At 39.0% G+C, this 11099-nt stretch overlaps 1 long non-coding RNA gene and 1 pseudogene across 1 annotated transcript; one reads left to right on the plus strand and one right to left on the minus strand.

Moving 5' to 3' along the window:
* Positions 1-761: 761 nt before the first annotated feature.
* On the minus strand, positions 762-5968 carry LOC139026765 (uncharacterized). Its single transcript, XR_011478694.1, has 3 exons — positions 5894-5968; positions 1106-1216; positions 762-883 (listed from the first exon to the last, which is right to left on the minus strand). It is a non-coding gene; the product is annotated as an uncharacterized lncRNA (long non-coding RNA).
* A 316-nt stretch (positions 5969-6284) lies between these two features.
* Positions 6285-11099, plus strand: part of LOC112078473 (solute carrier family 12 member 1-like) — a 14043-nt pseudogene continuing 9228 nt past the window's right edge.

An 11099-nucleotide genomic window follows, 5' to 3' on the forward strand; every position in this document is an offset into this window, starting at 1 on the left:
AGTATTTCGGTCTCGGCCTCTCTTTCGCCATCCCACCTCTCTCCTCTTCTAATCTTCTCTCTCTCTCTCTCACTCTCTCTCCGTCTCTCTCTTCTCTCTCCTCTCTCTCATCTCTTCTCTCTCTCTCTCTCTCTCTCTCTCTCTCTCTCTCTCTCTCTCTCTCTCTCTCTCTCTCTCTCTCGCGTCTCTCTCTCTCTCTCTCTATTCAATTCAAGGGGCTTAACATATGTAATATGTTAACATTGCAAAGCAAGTGAGGTAGATAATATACAAAAGTGAAATTAACAATAAAAATTAACAGTAAACATTACACATACAGAAGTTTCAAAAGAATAAAGACTTACAAATGTCAAATTATGTATATATACAGTGTTGTACGATGTACAATGGTTAAAGTACAAAAGGGAAAATAAAATAAGCATAAATATGGGTTGTATTTACCAAGCTACCAAGCTCCAATTTACCAAGTTACCAATGACTTCACACAGGAAGAAGTTGTGGTCTACAGTAAAGCTACCCTAAAGAGAAATAATACACAGTAGTATTATAAAGCTACCCTAAAGAAGAATATACAGTAGTTTTTAATAAAAACCTTTGTGAAAATAATCATATTTAAACTGAAATGTCATAATATAATGTTAAGAAACATGACTACAAAGAACACATCTCTCTGGAGTCGGATGAACAGTGAACTGAGATCTGTGTGGTCAGGCAGTAGTGGGTCTTGTGAAATAGTCATTTTTTTGCCCTTCATACCTTCAGGTCTCCAGAGATGTTAGCTCCGGCCAGGATACCCGTGGCAGCAGGGAAGAAGATGGCGAACACAGAAGGAAGAACGTCTCATCTCGGAAGTCCGGCGGTAAGTTCTCCATAAATATTTTGGCTGTGGGGAGAAAGAGAAGAGAATAGATGTGGATGGAAGGGTGTCTCTGTGTCAAACTGGTGATTCTTGTCTCTGGTGTGTCATTTGACAGAGTATAGAAAAGACATGTTCTCTCCTCGCTGACCATGTGACCTGAGCAGGACAAACTCAGGGCTCTACTCATGAAGGTTATGTATTTGATGAATTCCTCTATCTATGTGAAGGAAACCTCTGTTGCCTCACCATCATAGTTAAAGAATCCTTTGGACTTCTTGTCGTGGAGGCTGGGATGCCGGTTCCTACGAAGACGTTGGCGATGGCTACCAGGAGGATGAATAGCAGACGGACCTGGGCCTGAAGAGACATCAACAGGTAGTCTGGTGTTACAAAGCTTTCATATGAAACTAGAGGACAGTTACAAGGTCACACCATTCCTCTCAAACAGCTGAAGAGGAGAAACCGACTGTGATACGGAACTGAACACATAGTGATCCAGTTACGGTCAATATCAGACATGGAATTGAAAGATGTCAAGTTGATATCAGTTGATTAATTTTCTGATGAAACATGGGATTTGAACCATACTGTATGTGGATCTGTCTCTAGCTGTACATTGAAGTGCAGTGTAACGTAGTGAGACTAGCATAATGTAGTGTAGTGTATGTGTTGTGTATTATATCATGCAGTGTAGTATAATGTAGCATTGAGTAGTGTATTATAATGTAGCGTATTATAATGTATGTGTAGCGTAGTAATATGTATTGTAGTATAATGCAGTGTAGCATAGTATAATGTAGTGTAGTATATATATTATAATAATGTAGTGTAGTATATTATAATGTAGTGTAGCATAGTGTAGTATAATGTTGTATAGTGTAGTATAAGTAGAATAGTGTAGTATAATGTAGTGTAGTGGAGTATAATGTAGTGTAGTACAATGTAATGTAGCGTAGATTAGAGTAGCGTAGTGTAGTATAATGAGTATAATGTAGCGTAGTGTTGTATATGTGTAGTATAATGTAGTATAATGTAGCGTAGTGTAGTAATAATGTAGTGTAGCGTAGTATATGTGTAGCATAGTAATATGTAGTACAATGTAGTTAGTATAATGTGGTATAATGTTGTGTAGCGTAGTGTTGTATAATGGAGTGTCAGCAATGTGTATAATGTTGTGTAGCAATTAGTATAATGTAGTGTACAAAGTAATGTAGCGTAGAGTAGAGTAGCATAGTGTAGTATAATGTAGTGTAAGTATGATATGTAGCGTAGTGTAAAGTATAGTGACTGTAGCAGTAGTGTAGTATAATGTAGTGTAGTGTAGTATACATGTAATAGTAGCGTAGTGTAGTAAAATAATGTAGTAGTATATTGTAGATTGTAGCGTAAGTGTAGTATAATGTAATGTAGCGTAGTGTAGTATAAGTAATGTAGCGTAGTGTAGTATAATGTAAGAATATGTAATGTAGTGTCGTAAGTGAGTATGTAGCTAGGTAGTGTAATGTAATGTAGCGTAGTGTAGTATAATGTAATAGTCATGTAATATGTAGTTAGCGAAGTGTAGTATAATGTAAGTTAATGAAGTAGCGTAGTGTAGTATAATGTAGTATAATGTAATGTAGCGTAGTGTAGTATAATGTAGTATATATGTATGTAATGTGTAGTATATAATGTAGTTAATGTAATGTAGTAGTGTAGTATAATGTATTCTGTAATGTAGCAGTGTAGTAATTTAACATGTAATGTAGCGTGTATGTAGTAAATAGCATGTAATGTTAATGCGTAGTTGAGTAATGTAGTTTAACGGTGGTGTAATATGTTAATGTAGCGAGTGTAGTTTATTATATGTAATGTAAGCGTAGTGTAGTATAATTGTAGTATAATGTAATGTACGTAGTGTAGTATATGTAATGTAGCGTAGTGTAGTATAATGTAATGTAGCGTAGTGTAGTATATGTAAATGTAGCGTAGTGATAGTATAAATGTAATGTAATGCGTAGTGTAGTATACTGTATATGTAGCGTAGTGTAGTCGTAGTAGTATTGTAGTAATGTAGTATAATGATAATGTAGTAGTGTAGTATAATGGTATGTATAGTGTAGTATGTAGTCAGTAAGTAGTTTAGTATAATGTAGTGATAATGTTAATGTAAGCGTAGTAGTAGTAAATGTAGTTAGTATAAGTAATGTAGCGTAGTGTAGTATAATGTAATGTAGCTAAATGATAAGTGTAGTCGTATGTATAATGTAGTTGTAAGTCGTAGTGTGTAGTATAATGTTAATGTAGGTAGTGTAGATAATAAGATCTAGTATAATTGTAGTAGTAGTATAATGTAATGTAGAAGTAGAGTAGATTAATGTAGCGTAGTGTAAGTAGAATGTAGTAGTAAATGTAGTATGTATGAGTAGAAGTATAATGTATAATGTAGTCGTAGTGTACTATTAGTATAATGTTGTAGTAGTAGTATAAGTATGTAGCAGTAGTAGTACTAGATGTAGTTAATAATGTAATGTAGCGTAGGTAGTATAATGTAATGTAGGCGTAGTAGTAGTATATAGTAGTGTAGCTATAATGTAGTATGTGTGTAAGTAGCGTATTGAGGTATGCGTAGATAGTAGTAATAATGTAGCTATGTAGAGTAGAGTAGTATAATGTAATGTAGCGTAGTTAGGTACTATAATGTAATAAGTAAGTAGTACATGATAGTATAATGTAGTACGTAGATGTAATATGTAATGTGCGTAGGTAGGTATGTAATGTAATGTAGCGTAGAGTAGTAGAATAATAGTAGTAATAATGTAATGTGTAGCGTAGGTAGTATATGTAATATGGTAGCATAGAGTGTGAGTAGTAATGTAATGTACGTAAGTGTAGTATAATGTAGTAGCGTAGTGTAGTATAATGTAATGTAGGTTTAGTGTAGTATAATGTATGTAGCGTAGTGTAGTATAATGTAAGTATAATGGTAATGTTAGTGTAAGTATAATGTAGTATATAATGTAAATGTAGCGTAAAGTGTAGTACTAATGTAAGTTAGATAATGTAATAGTAATGCGTATGTGTAGTAATAATTGTAAGTATTAATGTAATGTAGCGTAGTAATAATGTAAGTGTAGCGTAGTGTAGTATAATGTAATAGTAGCGTAGTGTAGCGATAATCTAGTATATGTAGAGTAGTAATATGTAATGTAGTAAGTATAAAACGAGGGTAGTATAATGTATGTAGGTAATATGTAATTTAGCATAGAGTAGTATAAATGTAGTGTAAGCGTAGTGTAGGCATAATCTAGTAATAATGTAGAGTAGTATAAAATGTAATGTAGGCGTCGAGTAGCGTAGAGTAATATAATGTAATGTAGATGTAGAGTAGCTTGAGTAGCGCAGAGTAGTATAAATGTAATGTATCGTAGAGTAGAGTAGTATAATGTTAATGTAGTGTAGTAGTAGTATAATGTAATGTAGAGTAGCAAGAGTAGCATGGAAGTAGTATAATGTATGTATCGTAGAGTAGTATAATGTAATGTATCGTAGGGTAGAGTAGTATAATGTAATGTAGCGTAGAGTAGTATAATGTAATATAGAGTAGCATAGAGTAGCATGGAGTAGTATATATGTAATGTATCGTAGGTAGTATAATGTAATGTACGTAGTGTTAGTAATGTAAATGTAGCCGTAGAGTAGTATAATGTAATGTAGCGTAGAGTAGGTATAATGTAATGATAGCAGTAGAGTAGTAATAATGTAATGTAGCGTCAGAGTAGTATAAAATGTATAGTAGAGTAGTATAATGATAATGTAGGCGTAGAGTAGTATAGTGTTAATGAGATAGCGTGAGTAGTAAATGTAAGTAGCGTAAGAGTAGTATAAATGTAACTGTAGGTAGAGTAGTATAATGTAATCGTAGCGTAGGTAGATAGTGTAATGTAATGTAGCGTAGAGTAGTATAAGAATGTATATGTAGCGTAGAGTAAGTATACAATGTAATGATAGCGTAGAGTAGTATAATGTAATGTAGCGTAAAGTAGTATAATGTAATGTAGCGTAGAGTAGTATAATGTAAATGTATCAGTAAGAGTAGAAGTAGTATAATGTAATGTAGCGTAGAGGTAGTATAATGTAATGTAGCGTAGAGTAGTAATAATTGTAATGTAGCGGTAGAGTAGTATAATGTAATGTAGCGTAAAGTAGGTATAATGTATGTAGCGTAGAAGTAGTATAATGTAATGTAGCGTAGAGTAGTATAATGTAAATGTAAGCGTAGTAGTATAATGTAATGTAGCGTAAAGTAGTATAATGTAATGTAGCGTAAAGAGTAGTAAATTGTAATGAGCCGTAGAGTAGTATATATGTAATGTAGCGTAGAGTAGAGTAGTGTAATGTAGCGTAGAGTAGAGGTAGTGTAATGTAGCGTAGAGTAGTATACTGTAATGTATCGTAGAGTAGTATACTATAATGTAGCGTAGAGTAGTATAATGTAATGTAGCGGTAGAGTAGTATAATGTAATGTAGCGTAGAGTAGTATAATGTAATGTAGCGTAGAGTAGTATACTGTAATGTATCGTAGAGTAGTATACTATAATGTAGCGTAGAAGTAGTATAATGTAATGTAGCTTACAGTAGATATAATGTAATGTAGAAGTAGTAATAAATGTTAGAATGTAGAAGTAGTGTAATTTAGGCGGTAGAGTATATAACCTGTAATGTCTAGCTCAAGTAGTATGATCTGTGTATCTCTAAATGTAGCGTAGAGTAGTGTAATGTAATGTAGCGTAGTGTAGCATAATCTAGTATAATGTAGCGTAGTGTGTATAATGCTAGTGTTAATATAATTTAAAGTATGTATAATGCTAGAGTAGTGTTGTTCTATTGTAGGTGTAGTGTAGTAAATAATGTAATTGTAATTCATAGTTCTCACATATAAATGTACGTATAATGTAGCTGTTAGTATAATGCTAAGTGTAGTCTGTATGTTTAATGATAGTGTAGTATAATGTAATGTAGCGTAGTGGTTGCTTAGCGTAGTGTAGTATCTACCTTGGCCTCCCACTCCAATCCGGCCACTAGATCCCCAGCACGCAGTACCACCGAGATACAGCCGATGATCCTAATTGTCATTCAGCTTCATCTATCATGATGGCATCGTGTTTTCGCTGTAGAGGAGAGGGAAGGAGGGGGACAGAGGTGGAGAGAGAAAGTGCACAGGGAGAGAGGTGAGAGGCGGCGGGACAGTCAGTGATCTGACACACTACAGCACAACACACACACACACACACACACAACCACACAACCAACACACCACACACACACACACACCACGACACCAGCCCACACCAACACACCACACAACAGAGATGTTACGTACCTTGAGTAGGTCGCCACCATAACAGTCTCTGCAAGCCCACCACGTACATCGCAAAACGGCAACATGCGTTCGCGAGAGGCGAAGATGAGACCCCAGATTGGAACGCGGCCAAACTCCTGGTCCGGCAGACTACGTGATGATCAAGGTAGTAAGCGACCCGCTCCGGAAACCAAATCAGTCAACTCAGTTCTTCAGTCACATCAATCAATCAATCAGTACATTCTTCAATTCGCTATACTATGCTACATACAGTGGACAAACAGAGCAGGTAGGGAGCGGGGATAATGAAATTCACTATACTTATGTAACATACAGTGGACAGTCCATTGAAGAACAAACCTTAGAGGCATCTCCACTGTTCTTATCCAACATTGTCTGATAGTTTATAATGTGTTGAATTGCCTGTAATAAAAACCTCATTAACTGTTATTTACTGGCTGCTCTTATAATATATATTTTTTTATTATTTTTCAAATTTTCTTCTTTCTTTCTTTTTCACTTATCTGTTGGGTTTTTTACATTAGCCAACTTATTTTTCTCCAAAAAACTACATTGTTGGTTAAGGACTATGTGAACGTAAGCATTTACTGTAAGGTCTAACAGGCCTGTTTTGTATTCGGCGCGGGATGTGACAAAATTAACATTTGATTTTGATTTGGTTGACCTTCACTCCCTCGTAACCACTCGTTGGTGCAGAGTAGCAGACATGGGAGAACCCTGTGACGGTGGTCAGCCAACAGCTCAGAGCATGACCACAATGCGCAGACCTAAACACTCAAAAATGACCAGTTGCATCCACTCCATACCCGACTGCTCAGGCCATTATATTACTAGTCTGTCACTACAATGTGATAAAAGCATACAATCGTTTTGCAAAGTTTGAATTCCAACCACTGAAAAAAGTCTTTCTAATTTCTTCTTACGGAGATTGGTCTCCAGCAATTTTGGAACTTTTACTGTTGAAAGTGAATTATAAATACAGGGTAAAGTACTAAAATAAAGGATAAAAATATGTTTTGAAGGCAAAAATCTAAAAAATTGTTTTTTTGCAAGCACACTGCAACTTTAAAAGGAGATGTCATCGGCTTCTCTCTTGCTTGAGGGAACAATAGAGAAGCAGTAGAGAACAGAGAGGAGAGGCCAAGCCCCACTTGTGCCATATTTCACGAGGACTACGTCTGGACCACCTATTGAGAATCTGTGCCTTTTGTTTAAGTTGAAATCAGGTGATAATGACGCTAAATCAGAAAATGGAGTAGACTTTAAGAACCGCAAGTACAAAGGAGTGTAAGAGGTTCTGTTTTCCGTCAACACTAGTGCTCGATTCTGATATAATCTACCAACCTCCTCTTTCTAACACCTGACCAACACCTTCTGTCCCCTCCAGTCACCTCTAACACCTTGAGAAACACAGTGAACGCCTTCTGTCCCCATCCAGTCACCTCTAAACACCTTGAGAAACACAGTGAAGCCTTTCTGTCCCCCTCCAGTCACTCTAACACCTTGAGAACACAGTGAAGCCTTCTGTCCCCTCCAGTACCTCTACACCTTGAGAACACAGTGAAGCCTGCTGTCCCTCGCAGTGCACCTCTAACACGATTGAGAAACACAGTGAAGCCCTTCTGTCCACTCCCAGTCCTCTAACACCTTGAGAAACACAGTGAAGCCTTCTGTCCCACTTCAGTCCTCCACGTCCCCTCCAGTCACCTCTAAACACCTTGAGAACCAGTGAAGCCTTCTGTGTGTCTGAAATGGTCCATTCTCGGAACTAATGTGGCTGTAGGGCCAATAGCAGGGCCTGTTAGTCCAGGCAGGCTGTTTACTCTGATATCTGTACACTATCCGGTCTCTATCGTGCACTGCAGGCCAAGCTCTCTGAAACAACATTAGTTATGCTACCATAAAAGAGGTCCTCAACCCCTGATAAACGCACAACATACACAACAAGACAACACCACATACCCACTGGTTGACATTCAAGCTACTTACCACTTTGCTTTAATGACGCTCAGAGTGAAGGACCACTGGGAAGCTGACTGGTTGTCTGGCCCTCTTTTTCGTGTTGTAAGCATATTTTTGCATGTCTACACTCTCAGAAAACAGGGAGTGGCAGGCAAAGAATGTCCTCTGTAGTGAGTGGTTATCAAACTTTTTCAGGGGGACCAATAATCTTCCACCAAGAATTTCTGGGGACCTTTCCCCCAATACATTTATGCAACCCTCAAAGCGAAAATCTAAAAGACACAGCCTTAAAATGTTCATTTGCATATTAACATTTCTTATCAACCATTAAAGCCAACGGCAATAAAATACATTTCTGCATAAAAAATATGTAGCTAATTCATAATATCTTTCTCCAGGACGTTTGTATATTGTATACAGTAAATAAGTAATGAATTGTAATCATTGTTGTCAATATTATTTCTTTTAAGCATTTTGAAGCGACCCCACTTGCAGTTACCCAATCGCGACACCCCAAAACTTTGAATAGGCAACGCGATATTGTCTTTATTGTGTCTGTGAACAGGCACCTTCACTTTAAACAACAGAGGATAATGATCCCATAGACCCAAACCACTGTTTCCTCCAGCTATCACTTCTGCTGTTGTTAACRATGGTGCCTATATCTCTGGTTCTCCTGCAGGATCCCCAGGATGCTCTCCCTAAAGGAACCCTGCTGGCCATCCTCATCACTGGAGTCACATACCTGGGAGTCGCCCTCTGTGTCTGTAAGGACTGCACGCACGCGCGCACGCACACGCACACGCACACACACACACACACACACACACACGAAACCCTCCCTAAATGTTGTGTCTGTTCTGTTTTGTAATTGATCAGCTGCCACGGTGGTGCGTGATGCAACAGGAAACATCAACGACACCATTGCCACAGGGATGRACATGTTCTGTAACGGTACCAACACTGCTGCCTGTGAGCAGGGATGGAACTTCTCCTCCTGTGATGTCAACAGCTGCAAGTTTGGCTCCATGAACAACTTCCAGGTACAACAACAACAATGTAACAACAATCAAACAACACAGTTACACATTCAGTACAACAACACAAAAATGGAACTCACAACAACACACAACAAAATAACCACACACACACACACACACACACACACAGTGAAACTAAACAGGCCCTGTGTCTCCTCCTCCCCAGGTGATGACCATGGTGTCAGGGTTTGGTCCTCTCATCACAGCAGGAACCTTCTCTGCCACCCTCTCCTCCGCCCTCGCCTCCCTCGTCAGCGCACCCAAAGTCTTCCAGGTCAGTCACACTACTGTCTATCACCTGTCTGCTCACTTGATCCTCATTCATCAGCTCTGAGGGTTCCAGGTACTACTACAAGGTCTATGATGAGTGAAACAGAGCCCCACCTTGTCACCCGCGGTTCTCTTTTTCATGTTCCTTCTAGCCAGATGACAACAATTATCAAACTATGTTACAATCAGCTAACTCCCACTCCTCCCTCCTCTACCTCTCTCTCTTCCTCCTCCCCCACCTCTTCATCCACCCTTCTCTTCCTGCTCCTCCTCACCTTCTCGCCCCCCCCCTCTTCCTCTTCTTCCTCCTCATACCTCCTCTCAGGCTCTGTGTAAAGACAACATCTACACTGCACTGAAGTTCTTCGCCAAGGGACACGGCAAGAACAACGAGCCAATCAGAGGCTACGTTCTGACCTTCATCATCGCTGTCGCCTTCATAATCATCGGTGAGTGAGGTCACTACACACATTTAAGATAAACCATGTAATAGATACACATATATGGGGTACACCTGGGGTACGACTCTGTGGTAGTTAATGACTGCTGCAGGTACACCTACACATCTACTACCTGGACTTATAATCACTGTAATAGATACACATATATGGGTACACCTGGGGCACGCTCTGTGGTAGTTAATGACTGCTGCAGGTACACCGGGGTACGACTCTGTGGTAGTTAATGACTGTCTGCAGGAACATTACCGGGGTACGACTCTGTGGTAGTTAATGACTGCTGCAGGTACACTAAGAAACCTGGGGTACGACTCTGTGGTAGTTAATGACTGCTGCAGGTACACCTGGGGTACGACCTCTGTGGTAGTTAATGACTGCTGCAGGTACATACACCTCCACTATCTACTACCTGACTTATAATCACCTGTAATAGATACACATATATGGGGTACATCTGGGGTACGACTCTGTGGTAGTTAATGACTGCTGCAGTACACCTGGGGTACGACTCTGTGGTATTAATGACTGCTGCAGGAACACACTGGGGTACGACTCTGTGGGTAGTTAATGACTGCTGCAGGAACACCTGGGTACGACTCTGTGGTAGTTAATGACTGCTGCAGGTACACCTGGGGTACGACTTCTGTGGTAGTTAAGGACTGCTGCAGGAACCTACACATGGATGCATCATTTATAATAGATACACACTTTGATAGAAAGGCTTTCTATACTGCTTTTATTATTGCCTCTTACATGAGTACAATAAATCCATTTATGGAGATATCAAGCCAATGGTTCGTAGTTAAGAGTCTATTGACACATGTGCATCAATCTAAGCAACATAATAAAAACTCCCCATCAAAATCCGTCAGTTTAAACTAGAGATATCAGTTTCTGCATGGGCTGCATCTCAATCCACCGCAGGCCTGTCACCCTTCCGCATCTGCGGTGGCAGGTGGCCGAGCTACAGCGGTGTTTGTCAGACCATGAGACGTCCCGAAAATCGGTCTTCTCGTGAAAAAGTCTGTAGGATCCGAAGAGCCTACAAACTATGGAAACTACAATGGAAAGCGGAGACTCTCACGAACACGATGGTGTTTTCAAGTTAACCCTAACCCTAACACCTAACCCTAACCCTAACCCTAACA

The sequence above is a fragment of the Salvelinus sp. IW2-2015 genome, unplaced genomic scaffold (assembly GCF_002910315.2).
Source record: "Salvelinus sp. IW2-2015 unplaced genomic scaffold, ASM291031v2 Un_scaffold5723, whole genome shotgun sequence".
NCBI classification, from domain to species: domain Eukaryota; kingdom Metazoa; phylum Chordata; class Actinopteri; order Salmoniformes; family Salmonidae; genus Salvelinus; species Salvelinus sp. IW2-2015.